Source organism: Homarus americanus, unplaced genomic scaffold, assembly GCF_018991925.1.
Source record: "Homarus americanus isolate GMGI-L3 unplaced genomic scaffold, GMGI_Hamer_2.0 scaffold55640, whole genome shotgun sequence".
Classification (NCBI taxonomy): domain Eukaryota; kingdom Metazoa; phylum Arthropoda; class Malacostraca; order Decapoda; family Nephropidae; genus Homarus; species Homarus americanus.
In genome coordinates, this window is record NW_024713650.1 from 1,735,482 (window position 1) to 1,751,420 (window position 15,939).

Sequence of the window (15,939 nt, forward strand, 5' to 3'; positions counted from 1 at the left end):
GAGGAGGAGGAGGGAGAAACAGAGATGGAGGGAGGGAGGGGAGAAAGGAGAGATGGATGGAGGAGGAGAGATAAGTGCTAAGTAAAGGACTCACTCTAACAAGATTAGAGGTGCACATACTGTGTGAGGGTCCTCCAGCCTCCGGGCCCTCACCTCTAACAGGATCATGCTCAGCCCTCACGCCCCACTACACGTCACGCCTCCTACGCCCACCACACGTCACGCCTCCTCACGCCCACCACACGTCAGCCTCCCACGCCCACCACACGTCAGCCCTCCTCACGCCCACTCACACGTCAGCCTCACGCCCACTATACGTCACGCATCCTCACGCCCACTTACACGTCATATTTTCACGCCCACCACCATGTAGGTAGGCTGTTAGTTGATTAGGTTAGGGTTAATTACCAAGGTGAAAGAAATGACTGTAATCTACTTATCACATCTGGACTGTACCTGTATATACCCTATGAGAATGACACACACACATACACACACACACACACACACATCCTCGCATCACAGTACACACAGACATAACAAAAATCATCAAGACTTACTCTCCCCACTCTGTTTTCTGTCACCTTACAGCCATGAGGGGTCAGGTAAGGTTAGGAGATGAGGAAGTTAAAGTTACAGTGTGTGTAGGGGAGATGGTAGGGGTGGAGGGATGGGGGGGAAGGGGTGTGTGAGGGATGTGGGGGTGGTGAAGGGGGGTGGTGGGTGAGGGAGGGTGAGGAGGTGAGGTAAGGCCCTGGATGTCAGTAATGGATCACGGCACTTTGAGCAGTTCAACTAGCACGGGGTTGAGAAATTATCTACAGGCCAATGGGGCCTCGGTACACCAGAGCTGTCTGAGCAGAGAGAGGAGAGAGAGAGAGAGAGAGAGAGAGAGAGAGAGAGAGAGAGAGAGAGAGAGAGAGAGGAGAGAGAGAGAGAGAGAGAGAGATGTTACTGTATCATCTGCACATATGTTTGTGTGTTTGAGATAGAGAGAGAAGGGAAAAGAGAGAAAGAGAGAGAGGCATGCTACTATAGGCCTATGTGTGTGAGAGAGAGAGAGAGAGAGAGAGGCATGTTACTAGTGAGGCCCTGTGTGTGCAGGTAGAGAGAGAGAGAGAGAGAGAGAGAGAGAGAGAGAGAGAGAGAGAGAGAGAGAGAGAGAGATGTTACTGCATACATCTGCAAGCAAGTGTGTATGAGAAGAGAGAGAGAAGGGAAAAGAGAAAGAGGGGAGAGAGAGAGAGAGAGAGAGAGAGAGAGAGAGAGAGAGAGAGAGAGAGAGAGAGAGAGAGAGAGAGGGAGAGAGAGAGAGAGAGAGTGAAGTTTAATGTCCACCAATTAGAACTTTAGCCCCACATGGACGAAGACTTTCCAGTGCCTGATCTTTAATTTCTACGCTTGATAACACCATCCTAAGAGCACTGACCACCTCCAGGCTTAAAGACCCTAACCTACTCCTAACCTACCTTTAACTTACCCTAACCACCAACCTACCCTAACCTACCCTAACCTAACCCCAGTATTAATCTAACCTCATATCATCACCCCGATCACTAGATCTCACTAGTCATCTTCTCCATCACCTCACCTCCCTACCCTTCTATCAGATTTCTTCACCAACACGTTTGTTCTCCCCCTCTCATCTTCCCTCCCTCCCAGTAAAGCTCAGCCCATGAGAGACTTACATAGTGAGTTCTAATGTTTCTAACGAGGGGGGAGGGGAGAAGGGCGCTGTGATATCTCTGTTTATGACAGGTGAAGTTCACCCTGATACCTCATGCACGAAGGGAAGGAAAGAGGGAGGAAGGAGGAGAGAGGAAGGTGGGAAGGGGGGGAGGAGGAGGGAGGAGGGAGAAGAGGGAGAAGGCGGAAGGTGGAAGGAAGAGAAAGAGGAGGAAGGAGGAAAAGGAGGAAAAAATAATGAGAGAGAGAGAGAGAGAGAGAGAGAGAGAGAGAGAGAGAGAGAAAGAATGAAGGAAGGATAAAGCAAGGAAGGAAAGAAAGAAGGAATGAACAGAACACATCATTAGAAGTTGAGACACAAGAACATATCATAAACAAACAAAACACAAACACCTGCACCACAGCTAGCAACTGCACCAGCTGCCAACCCACACCAGCCTGCAACCCACACCAGCTGTTAACCTGCACCAGCTAGTTAACCCACACCAGTTGTTAACCCACACCAGCTGTTAACCCAACACCAGCTGTTAACCCCACCAGCTGTTAACTCCACACTCAGATGTTAACCCACACCAGCTGTTAACCCAGCACCAGCTGTTAACTCCACACCAGCTTGTTAACCCACACCAGCTGTTACCCACACCATTGTTAACCCACACCCAGCCAGTTAACCCACACCAGCTGTTAACCCACACCAGCAGTTAACTCCACACCAGCTGTTAACCCACACCAGCTGTTAACCTGCACTAGCGTTAACCCACACCAGCTGTTAACCCACACCAGCTGTTAACCCACACCAGGTTAACCCACTCAGCTTCCCATCCTTACTCAGACCTTGACCTACCACCTGACCTCCTGCCTCCTGACCTACTCCCATCCTCCCTACCACACCCTTCCCAATCTTACCACCTTCCAACCTTAACACCCCTTCCCACCTTACCACCTCTCTCTACTGTACCACCTCACCCCCACCCTAGCCCACACAGACAGAGAGAGAGAGACACAAAGACCCAGACAAGCCACACGACATGACTGAGAGCAGAAATGGGTCCTTATTGTCCTGACCAAGGGCTGAGGGGTGGGTGGGTGGGTGGGTATAGAACTGAAGAGTGGGTGGTGTGGGGGGTGAGTGGTGGCATGGTGGATGGGTGTGTGTGTGGGTGGGTGGGTGGATGCCCTGTGGGTAATACTGTAGACTGAGGCTAGGGATGGATGAGATAAATATAGATAACTTCTGAAGACTAAAGGATGGCTGGGTGAGGGTCGGTGGTGAGGTACAGGTGAGAGGTGGAGGAGGAGAGAGGAGAGGTGAGAGAGAGGGGTGAGAGGTGAGGAGGAGAGGTGAGGGGTGAGAGGTGGAGGAGGGCCCACACATCACATAAGTAAAGAGAGTCAACAAAGCCTCTACCTCCCATTCCATGACCCTCAGTGAAATAATTGTACATCATTAATTTCTCCAGCCATTTTATCAGTGGGAGGGCACACCTTTCATCTACATAGAACACCTGTAGGGGAGGGAGGGAGGGAGGGAGGGAGCTGTGGGATGAGGAGAGACCTATTGGTGGAGAGGACATTTGGGGGAGGGAGGAACATATAGAAGAGGAACCTTTGTAGGGGAGACAAGCAGGGAGGGAGGGAAGAAGAGGGAGGAGGAGGAACCTTTTGAGAGAGAGGAGGAACAATTGAGAGGAGGAGGAGGGAAATTTGGGAAGACTTGAGCTCATTTACATAATATACCTGTGTGGGGAGCCTGTGTGGGGGCCTGTGTGGGGGGCCTGTGTGGGGGAGCCTGTGTGGGGGGAGGTGAGGATTGAGAGACCTTTAGAGTGACTTTTATTGTTAGGAGTGAAAAAGGTTAAGTTAGGTTAGGTTAGGTTAGGTTGAGAATAAGTTAGGTTGGGTTAGCTTAAGTTAGGCTAAGGTTAGATTACGTTAGGTTAGATGAGATCAGGTTAAAGATAGGTTCAGTTAGGTTCAAGATAGATTAGGTTAGGTTAGTACATCAGGTTAAGGTGCTTGGTAAACATTAGAATAGAGGAAACAGCAGCGGGCCCTACAGGACAGTCCTGTTTACACCCAACCCCTATCGCTCCCTATCCATCGTTGTGTGAGTTAATGATGATGTTTGGTAACTTATTCCATATCCACTACTCTATTTCCAGACCAATGTTTACTTATCTCGCGTCTAAACCTAAAATTGTCTCTTTTAAAACCACTGCTACGAGTTCCCTCCTGATTGGATAGTTTGAGTCATTAGAAATGAATAAATTAGGTGTAGGTTAAGGTAGGGTAGGCTCTATAACCTCTCACCTTCTCCTCCCTCCCTCCCTCTCTCCTCTCCCCTCCCCCCCCAAGACCGCTCTGTCATAACGTCTTGTATAATTTTTAGGTTATTTAGTGTAGAAATGAAGCATTGTGTTATTGTTGTGTTAATATTTAATGTGTTTTTTTTCTTGTGTTATTGTTCTGTTAATGTTGTGTTATTTGTCTTATTATTGTTATTGTGTTTTTATTTGTTGTTGTGTTGCATTATGTATTATTGTGATGTTATTGTGATGTTATTGTTGTTATTGTCGTGTAAAACCACAGTGTTATCTCAGCACAACCTACCTTAGCACAAAACGTCTTCAAGATCACCACAGGTCCCCACAGGTCACTAAAGGTCCCTACAGGTACTACAGGTCACCACAGGTCACTGCTGGACCCACACAAGTTCCTGTCGTGAATATTCCTGTAAATAAAACGTAAAAAAGCTGATTAATTCTGTAAATAAAGATGTAAAAATGATTAATATACCTGTAAATAAATTAATAAGAATATACCTTAAGTTGTGATAGTTGTTGGAGTGTTATAGTGACTGTTATAGTTAGGGCAGGTTGTAAGGAGGGCCCTCACACACCCCCAAGCAGGTGTTTCTGTCAGTTACCACCAGGGCCACACCCACAACACCACCCTCGCTATACACATTCTCTCTTCACACACCACAACAAAACACAAACACCAGTGAAAAAAAGGTTAAAAACAAGTGTAAACAAGTGTAAACAGATATCAGAGTTGGGTATTTACATTACAGTTTTATTTACCTTTGATGTGAAATTGGACAATACATCTATGACTCACCATGGCTCCACACCTGTCCAGAGCTAGGGGTTAATTAATTGCTTTACCTGAGGATTAATAATACGAGGAAGACAATGTTATAAGACTACAGAATAGATTATTAATATTATTATTATTATTATTATTATTATTATTATTATTATTATTATTATAATAATTATTATTATTATCTATCATTATTATTATTATTATTATTATTATTATTGTTGTTTGTTGTTGTTGTTGTTGTTGTTGTTGTTGTTGTTGTCACCTCCAGATTATTTCACCTGATTATTAAACACAATAACGCTAACCACTAACAACCTAACCTCAGGTAGGACAGCCGGATACAGGTAAGGATAGCCGGACAGTACAGGTAAGGATAGCCGGACAGTACCAGGAAAGGACAGCCGGACGGTACAGGTAAGGATAGCCGGACAGTAGCAGTGGATAGCCGGACAGTACAGGTAGGACAGCCGGACAGTACAGGTAAGGACAGCCGGACAGTACAGGTAAGGACAGCCGGACAGTACGGTAGGACAGCCGGACAGTACAGGTAAGGATAGCCGGACAGTACAGGTGGGATAGCCGGACAGTACAGGTAAGGATAGCCGGACGGTACAGGTGGGATAGCCGGACAGTACAGGTAAGGATAGCCGGACGGTACGTGGGATAGCCGGACGGTACAGGTAAGGACAGCCGGACAGTACAGGTAAGGACAGCCGGACACAGTACAGGTAAGGACAGCCGGACGGTACAGTAGGGACAGCCGGACAGTACAGGTAAGGATAGCCGGACAGTACAGAGGTGGGACAGCCGGACAGTACAGGTAGGATAGCCGGACAGTACAGGTAAGGATAGCCGGACAGTACGTATGGGATAGCCGGACAGTACAGGTAAGGATAGCCGGACAGTACAGGTAAGGATAGCCGGACAGTACAGGTAAGGATAGCCGGACAGTACAGGTGGGACAGCCGGACAGTACAGGTGGATAAGGATGCCGGAGTGCAGGTAGGATAGCGGACAGTACAGGTAGGACAGCCGGACAGTACAGGTAAGGACAGCCGGACAGTACAGGTGGGACAGCCGGACGGTACAGGTAGGATAGCCGGACAGTACAGGTAGGACAGCCGGACAGTACAGATAAGGATAGCCGGACAGTACAGGTGAGGATAGCCGGACGGTACAGGTAAGGATAGCCGGACAGTACAGGTGGGATAGCCGGACAGTACAGGTAGGACAGCCGGACAGTACAGGTAAGGACAGCCGGACGAGTACAGTGGGACAGCTGGACAGTACAGGTAAGGACAGCCGGACAGTACAGGTAAGGACAGCCGGACAGTACAGGTGGGACAGCCGGACAGTACAGGTGGGACAGCCGGACGGTACAGGTAAGGACAGCCGGACAGTACAAGGTAAGGACAGCCGGACAGTACAGGTAAGGACAGCCGGACAGTGCAGGTAAGATAGCCGGACAGTACAGGTAAGGATAGCCGGACAGTACAGGTAAGGACAGCCGGACAGTACAGGTGTGAAGAAATAAAAAAAAGGTAATTGCTTATAAAAATAATTGATCAGATAAGACCAGTGTCAGCATGGCCGGTGAGGTGTCAGAGTGGGCCGGGGGGTTGCTTGTTATGTGATATGGGGACGGGGTGGGGTGGGTGGGTGGGGTGGGGTGGGGTGGGCGGGTGGGGTGGGGTGGGGTGGGGTGGGTGGGTGGGTGGGGTGGAGTAGGTTAGGTTTGGTTAGGGGAAAAATATGGGTTAAGTTTGATTGAGTGAGGTTAAGTGAATCAGGTGAGTATCAGGTAAATATCAGGTGACTATCAGGTGAGTATCAGGTTAATATCAGGTGAGTATCAAGTTAATATCAGGTGATTATCAGGTTAATATCAGGGCAAGCATTAAGTGAATATCAGGTGAGTATCAAGTTAATATCAGGTGACGGGGAGAGGAAGGAGGCACTTCACGTCACCCAGAAATGCACACCATGACACCTGACACCTGAAGATCAATTAAGATCACCCTCGTGACTCTTCACACCTTTTGGGCCGCGCCTTGCCCAGAGTAACGACCAGCATGTAGGCCTATCACGCTGACGGAGGGGAGGAAGAGGGTACAAAATAGGTAAAAATATGATCCTAGGCCTATAGAGAGTGAGAGGGGTAGGGTGGGGCAGGGTACGTGAAGGGGTTGAGGAGAGAGGCAGGAGTAAGATGGGTATAAGTGAGGTAAGGTTAGGGATAGTTAGACAGGTAGAGACAAGGTAGGGGTAGATAGGTGAGGATAGATAAGGGTAGAGGTAGACAGGTAAGGGGTAGGAGGTACCTGGATCACTCATTATCAGACAGAGATCCACATGTGCTATGGAGGGCTCTCTCTCTCTGTCTCTCTCTCTCTCTCTTCTTATCTGTTTATATGTGCTCCTGTCTGTCTGTCTGTCTGTAAGTCTAAAACTACTCTGACTAATTGACCAACTCATCCCTGACTCCTCTCTCCCCTCCTTCCTTCCCCTCTCCCTCCTTCTTCCTTCCCTCCCTCCATTCCCACTCTCTCCCTCCCTCCTTACACATATAAACCCACGTACACACACACGTACACACACACACACACACAGACACACACACACGCACGCACACAGACACACACACAGACACAGACACACACACACTCAACACTACCTCCCCTGTCAGCCTTCCCGTGTTCCATACCTGTATAACTCTTCATTAACTCACACAGTCAGGACAGACATACAGTACACGTGCTGGCTCACACCGTCTCCCTGTGTTGAGCTCATGGTAGGGATTATAACTCGGACTATAATACTGGCCCTAACCTGACCTAACCTAACTGTTGACTACTGTTGAGAGAGAGTGGCACGCAGAGCAGAGTCAGCTGATGAAAGGGTCGGAAGGGTCATTTTTAATTTTTAGTTTAACAAATTTATTGGCAGAGCTTGTAGTACAGTTTGCCTATTCTGAGTAATCCAGTCAGGTCTTGACACTGAGGTGGTATCACTTTCACTGCCACGCAGGACAGAGGTTCATACACGAAGAAATACATCATATTCATTAACAGCTATAAATGTATAGAGGTCAGATTCATGTGGGTAATGTCACTGTTCACTGCAATGCAGGACAGAGGTTCATACACAAAGAGATGCATCATATTCGTTGACAGTACATATATATATATATGTAAACACACACACACACATATACATACATATACATATATGCACACACACACACATATACATACATATACATATATACATACACATATACATGTACATATATATATATATATATATATATACACACACGCACACATACATACATATACGTCGGTCAGATTCATGTGGGTAATGTCACTTTTCACTGCGAGTGTGTGGCACGCAGAAGCAGAGTCTGGATAGTCAAGGGTCGGGGGGTGGGGAGGAAGAGGATGCGGAAGAGAAAGAATGAGGAAGGGGGAAGGAGGAGAAGAGAGAAAAAGGAAGGCTGAGGAAGGAGGAAGGAGGAAAAGGAAGGAGCAAGAATGGACGTAGAGAAGGAGGGAAGAGGAAGAGGAGAAAGGAAGGTTAATGAAGAGGAAGGTTGAGAAGGGAGGAAGGAGGAAGAACGGATGTAGGAGGAGGAGGGAGAGGAAAGAGACAGGAAGTAGGGAAGAGACAGGAAAAGAGAGAAGAGAAGAGAGAGAGAGAGAGAGAGAGAGAAGGTCTGGCGGCATCTGCGAGCTGTCAGACGCACGTGTTGTTGTTAAATAATAGCCTCGTGCCGGTCTCCCAACAGCTGATAGAGAGCAGTTTTTCTACACCAACTCTCCCTCCCTCCCTCTCCCTCCCCCATCTCCCTCTCCTCCCCATCCCTCTCCCTTCTCTACCTCCCCACCCCATCTGCTAGGTAAATTGTCTCAGAATCTTTTGGTTAAATCAGATAGTGATACCTAACCTACCTTAAACCCTAACTAACCTCTCCCCCCGCCCTCACCCATCAAGACTGCCGCCAATTCCTCCATTATTCAGCCCGGCACGTGTTAACACCAGGATGGCATAGTAAGCAGGATGACTGAGCAGATTCTTATCACAGATTAAAAAATAAATGCTTCCGCTAACGAGGATAAAATTGGACTTTTGTACCTCTATTTTATGTAAGTTTGGGATATTTTTTTTATTTTATTTTTTAGGGGGGCGAGATCACCTGAAGATTAGACACCCTAGTTTATTTCACCTGATCATTAGACACCTAGTTTACATAAAATAAATATGCTCCAGTTAGCCATTTATTTACCATGAGAAACACCGAGAATAGGGAGATGGGGGGAGGAGGTGGGGGTAGGGGTAATGAGGAGAGAGTGTTAGGGGGTGGGGGGTGGGGTGGGTAAAGAGGAGGAGGAGGATCTGTTAGCTTTCCATACATCACGTGGCTGGGACCCGGTGTGTGATAATCTAGCAGTGGTGATAGTACATACAGCGTGTGCGGCCAGTAACAAACACACTGGGGCGGATCCATGAGGGAGGGAGGGGTCCTGGTAGTCCTGACCCCCTTTTATCAGAAAAATTCAATACCTTTTATTTAATGCATTATTATACTCAGGCGTTTTTATAGTAAAAAATATACTATTGACCTCAGAATATCTCCTAATATCAAGTACTCTCTGTGCTCGCCACGTTCCCCCAGCCACAACTTCCTGGACTGGACCCCATTTTGATATTCCTGGATCCGCCCTCGGTATAATGTAGTGTAGTGGGGGTATGGTGTAGTGTAGAGGGGTATAGTGTCGTATGGTAGATGGGGGTATGGTGTAGTGTGCTGTAGTGTAGTGTAGATGGGGGTGGGGGTCTCTCTGTTACTACCCTCTCCTCAAGCTGGTCTGATGTTTATCTCTGTATTAATGACTTATGAATGAGATTATAACACACAGTCAGGTGAGGCTGGAGACTGTACTATACCTCTCTCTCTCTCTCTCTCTCTCTCTCTCTCTCTCTCTAGCTAACCTCCTTTGCATCCTATTACACCTTTCCTCCCTCCACCACAACAACTAATAAAAAAGTAAGGTTAGGTTAGGTTGGGTTAGGTTAGCTTAGGACAGTTAAGTGTGGGAGGTCAGCTGGCCAGGCCACATGGGCAGTATTTCAGATCACCAAAAAATACCAAAGTGAAAATATAATATCCTGGTGAGTGTCGGTGATAGCTATCTTACCTGTGTCCACCTGCCTGTGTATAATCTCCTTCCTAGTACTATATAACCCTTATATTACTATACTATATTACACCCTCTATACTATAAACTGATCCATCCCCTCCCCAGTACTATACAATCCTTTATACTATGCCACTATATTATACACACTGCTATATTACACCCTCCTATACTATATAAACCTTCTATATACATTACTATATCATCTGACTATAAATACACTGGTTAATATATCGTCTCCTGACACTTCCTGGATATATGTACTGGTTTATATGAGTACTTTCCTTGTTGAGTACTTTCCTTGTGACTGTCTGTAAATTATAGTGGTGATACATACATACATACATTACACATACACATACATACATACATTGCATACATACATACATTACACATACCATACTTACATACAAACACACAGGAATCACACAACCACTAGCTCAATTACCTCAAATTAAATCACCTTCTAATGACTCCGGTGGATAAGTAATTAGCCCTGACACCGACAATGCTATTTTATGAGCTATTAATTAACACACCTTGATCATGTACCGGAACTAGGGCTATATATGGTTATTAAGTCTATTTTAGTTAGGGTTCGACTCGTGGTACCTTATAGAAAACGGTGAGGGGTTTAATTTTGCCTATGGTTATTAGTTATTAGGGTGGTATTGGGTTAAATGCCTTGTGATGATGAGGATTATGATGATGATGAGGAGAGATGATAATAATAATAATAATAATAATAATAATAATAATAGATATGGACAAGCACACACACACACAGACACACACACACACACACACACACATACACGTTCTCAATCAGCTAATAAACGCTCTTTTGTGTAAACGTATTATGATGTTTAGTGTGTGTGTGTGTTAAAAGGTGAGGACATGTGAGGGAGGAGAGTCCAGGAGGAAGAGGCACGGTGAGGGAGGTTGAGGTAAAGTGAGGGAGAGAGTAAGGAGGGTGAGTCAGTGAGGGAGAGTAAGGAGGGTAGGAGGGTGAGGAAGGGTGAAGAATTATAAAGGTGCGGCCTGCAAGAATTACCTAATCCAACAGCCAGAAGCACACTCCTTCAGTCAAGTCAGAAATGCAGTGGTGGTGGTGGTGGTGGTGGGTATATTTATCCTGTAGAAGAGCAATTATGTAGCATATGCTCTCTCTCTCCTCTCCTCACCTCACCTCACCTCTCGTACACAGATGTTTGACGCCTGGTTGGGGGTCCCGCAAGGTAACCGACTCAACTTTTGTCACCTACACTGTTTAAACCACCGCTACTCATAACCTAAACCACCAATAACGTTTCAATAACGAACATAACATGAAAAAAACCACAATACTTTGATTAGTTATACAAAAAATGAATTACTATCCAGGGTGTAATTAGAGGTGGAAGGTGTTGAGATACAGACAGCGCCTTTGGCATCTAGTCTCCCCCCAGCTCTCATAGCTAATGCAATTTGCCCAGGTGAGGAGACAGGTGGGTGAGGTGGCGTGTGGGCTACTTATCTACTGCTGCTGCCAATCCCCCTCCTTCTCCCCACTCCTCCTCTTATCACCCCTCTGTCTCTCTCCCTACGCTTTATTACCTTTATTGTTCTCTATCCTATTTGGTGCAAAAATCTGGAAACATAGTCTGTTGTTGTGTGTGTGTGTGTGTGTGTGTGTAAAGGAAACAATAAACACGAAAATTCACTACCACTACTACCACAAACACTACCACCACCACCACAACTACTACCACAACAGCAACCACCATTCCACCGCAAACACTACCACCACCACCACAACAATCATCACCACAACCACCACTACCACCATCACCCTGATTTCGTGGACATCTGCGCCGTTCTTACCAATACCTCTGGTATAGTATTAAAATTCAGAGGTGCATCAGTTATATAGTTCTTAACACCTGTGAAGCAATTTATAAGGAAATCGATACAGGTGTTAACGAGTCATATTATATGTTTAATGTTGGTGGTAGTAGTAGTAGTAGTAGTAGTAGTAGTAGTAGTAGTAGTAGTAGTAGTAGTAGTAGGATATTTAATTTTAAGGTAATAAAATCCTTTATCCCTCCTCCCCTCTCCACCTCCCCCCTATCTCCTCCCACCTCCACCCTCTCCACCTCCTCCCTCTCCACCTCCTCCCCCTCTCTCACCCCCTCCCTGCACCTCACCTAACCACCATTTACAAGACTCCACGCTAATAAGTGACGACCAACTCCCAATTACCATACGCCAAGGCCTAGGTCATGACACCCCCTGAGACCTGGATACCTGTGTGTGTGTGGACAGTGGGCGGGCGTCATCTAACCCTCACGACGCGACAACCCACGCCCCTTGTGTACAGTGGGTGGGCGTGTGTATGATTGAGTCAACCTATACACACTAGGTGGCATACGTTACATTATTATACACTGTCATACATATTCATACATAAAAGCTCCCCATAGGTTTATAAGGTGAGTGTATGTTAAGTCACCTACCTGAGCTTATGTCACCTGATGATTAAATACCTAATGCTCACCTAACCTCACCTACTAACCTAACCTAACCTACTAACCTAACCCCTCCCCCCCATACACACAGGCGATGAAGCGGGAAAATAATTAGCTCAGGGTCCTCGCACGCGCCTTTATTGGTTCAATTTACATACATTAGAGAGAGAGAGGCGGGTGACAAGGTGATGGATGACGGCTGGATGGATGACTACCCTCTCCCTCATCCATACTGGCTTATATGTACGTTGGCTGTGACTTCTCTTCTTCATCTATACGGGTTTATTACACATATAGATACACACACACACACCACACACACACACACACACACACAGGGCTGCCTAACCTTACAGATAAAGGAGCGATTAATGCCATGTGCCTGTCTTGGTTAATTAAAGTTTTATCTCTCTCTTAACTTGTTTCTCTTTCTCTTTCTCATTCTCTCTCTCTCACTCACTCTCTCTACCTTCACTACTCTCTCTTCCCCCTACACCCTCCCCCCTCCCACACTTTACCTCCACTAGACAGATAAGACAGAAGCCTTTATGGAGTGGTGACCAGGTGAAGGACAGAGTCATTTGCATATTAGTGTGATAAAACATTTCCTTTAACCCCCCCTCAGCACCACCCAATGTTGTTACCTAATACGTCAATAAATATGGTAGATCTGTTTGTCTGTCTGTCTGTCTGTTTGTCCGTCTGTCCGTCTGTCTGTCCGTCTGTTTGGCTCCTGTGTTAATGTTTTCTCTCTTAGTCTCTCTCTCTCTCTCTCTCTCTCTCTCTCTCTCTCAGCTGGTCTTTATACACAAACCATAACTATATCAACATATCCCTTGGTCGCTATACACAAACCATCACTATATAGAGGTGGTCGCTGGTAAGGACCCACTGTTTACCATATATCTGGGTCGTGTGTGGGGGCAGGCGGCCAGATGTTATCATGGTAATTGTACAACCAGTATCTATTAACATAAAATAAGTCTTTTTATTATTATTATTAGTAGTTTTACATGACTTGTGTGTGTGTGTTAAAATGGTCACTAGATCTCCCAGGTGTGTTAAAATACTCACAAGGTCTCCTAGGTGTTAAAATACTCATTGAGATCTCCTAGGTATGTTGAAATACTCACTAGATCTCCCAGGTGTTAAATACTCATTAAGATCTCCCAGGTGTGGTTCCGTCCGTGAGTCACAGAGCACACGGGCTATATAATTGGCTTTGGCGAAATAAGGCGATTAAAACCCGCCAATTAGGGTCCAAGAGCTCATTAATAGGCTAGAAATGGCCGCCTATAGCCCGCCCCCCTCACCTACTGTTGGCGGGAAATGGTGACTTATGAGGTAGATTCTAGTCGCTCGTCGATTTGGCGGGAAAATTGGTCGCTTATATTCCGGTGTTTGTTTATGTAATGTATGATTGTGGGTTTATATGTCCTGAGTCACTTACCCAAAATTAATCATAAAAAATATCATTCTTTTTTTAATTTTTCATATATTTGGGGACACATTAATTAGGTATTAGTTAACAAAATCTTATTCTAACTTAAGTAATCCCCCAATTGTATTTTAAAACCGGATTTTCATGAACCATTTGGGGATTTATTCCGACTCACTGTCGTCATATGACAAGGACTTAAACGATTTGTATTGTATTAAATATTCCGGATGTAGAAAGCGTTCTGGATTAATGGTGGATTTACTAGTGCTATGTAATCCAAGTTTATACTCCGTTAATCGCTGTTAAATTGCGTGGATTAACACCTGATTACACAGCATCAACTAATCCATATTCAGGGAGGATTTAAACAAACTCTGGAGCGGATTAAGTCGCCGTGGTTGGAAGGATTAATTATAGTATTTAAAAGAGGATTAAGCTGGTGTGGTTGAGGGATTTAATTACAGTATTTAAATTAGTTAGCTAGTAGTTAAGGCTTATTAGTAGGCAGGAGACCTAGATGTTGGTGTTATGTGAGACAGAGAGACAGACAGAGAGACAGAGAGAAAGACAGAGAGACAGAGAAAAACTCATCCTCACCCCTCACCCTGACTCCTTACCCCTGACCCCTCACCCTGACTCCTTACCCCTTACCCCTCACCCTTGATCCTCACCACAGTTATCCAGATCAACATCCAGATTACGGATTACTAATGTACGTGTGGATTTGACGTCACCTGGTCTCTCTCTCTCTCTCTCTCTCTCTTTCTCCTTCCTCTAACGACATGCTCAACCCTTTCTCTTCATTCCTCTCTCTCTACCAGGATCACAGGGGAGGGGGGGTTGAGGAGGGTTGAGGAGGGAGGGTTGAGGGTTGAGGGGAGGGGTGAGAGGTGGGGGTTGAGATGGACGATACGTCATGAAGTAAACAAGACCAATGACAGTCTCTAATTATTTCCAGGTGACCTGATGTATCGACACACACACACACACACACACACACACACACACTACTACTACTACTACTACGACTACTACTACTACTACTACTACTACTACTACTTTACTGTCTGGGGAATTATATGAACTTTTAATGATGTCTCCTTCGTTGGGACTCGTGTGTGTGTGTGTGTGTGTGTGTGTGTGTGTGTATGAGTGAGATAGTGTGTGTGCGTGTGTGAGTGAGGTCATGGACAACAGCAGATGGACAAGAGTAGGTTAGGTAGGTAGATTGGGTGACGCCCTTCTGTGTGGACACCGCCTCTCCTATCACCTGCCCACGTCTACGCCCACGCCCACATTAGACCTACAGCACACTACATGTACCCTACACCTCACACCTACTGTATACCCACGTCTACGCCCACGCCCACATTAGACCTACAGCACACTACATGTACCCTACACCTCACACCTACTGTATACCCACGTCTACGCCCATACACACCACACTACACACACCCACACCACACCCACTCCACACCCACACTACACCCACACTACGCCCACACCACACCCACCACACCTTAGAACTACAAGGCTTCAACATAAAATAGTTTTCTTATTTCCAGATAATATTTACAACTTGTACTATATTGTATTCGAGTCTCGGATTATAAATTGTGAAGTTATTGTTTCTTAACCTAACCTAACCTAACCTATCTTAATACAGCTCCACCTATATGCCCCATCACACACACACACACGCACGCACACACACACACACACACACACACACACACACACACACACACAAGGAGGAAAGGCCATCGTGAGTCGTCCCCATTATGATGCAGGAGTCGACCTTTCCCCTTTAAAGGACTATAAGGGGAAGGATCCTTATATGCTTCTTTATACGACCTAATGATGAATAAACTCGTTGTGGGGGGGAGGAGGTGTGGGGGTGTCTTATGGGGTGCTGTTGGGGGTGTAGTGGGTGTGTGAGGTGTGTGTGGGGTGGTGGGTGTATGAAGGTGTGTGTGTGTGTGTGGGGTGTGTTGGG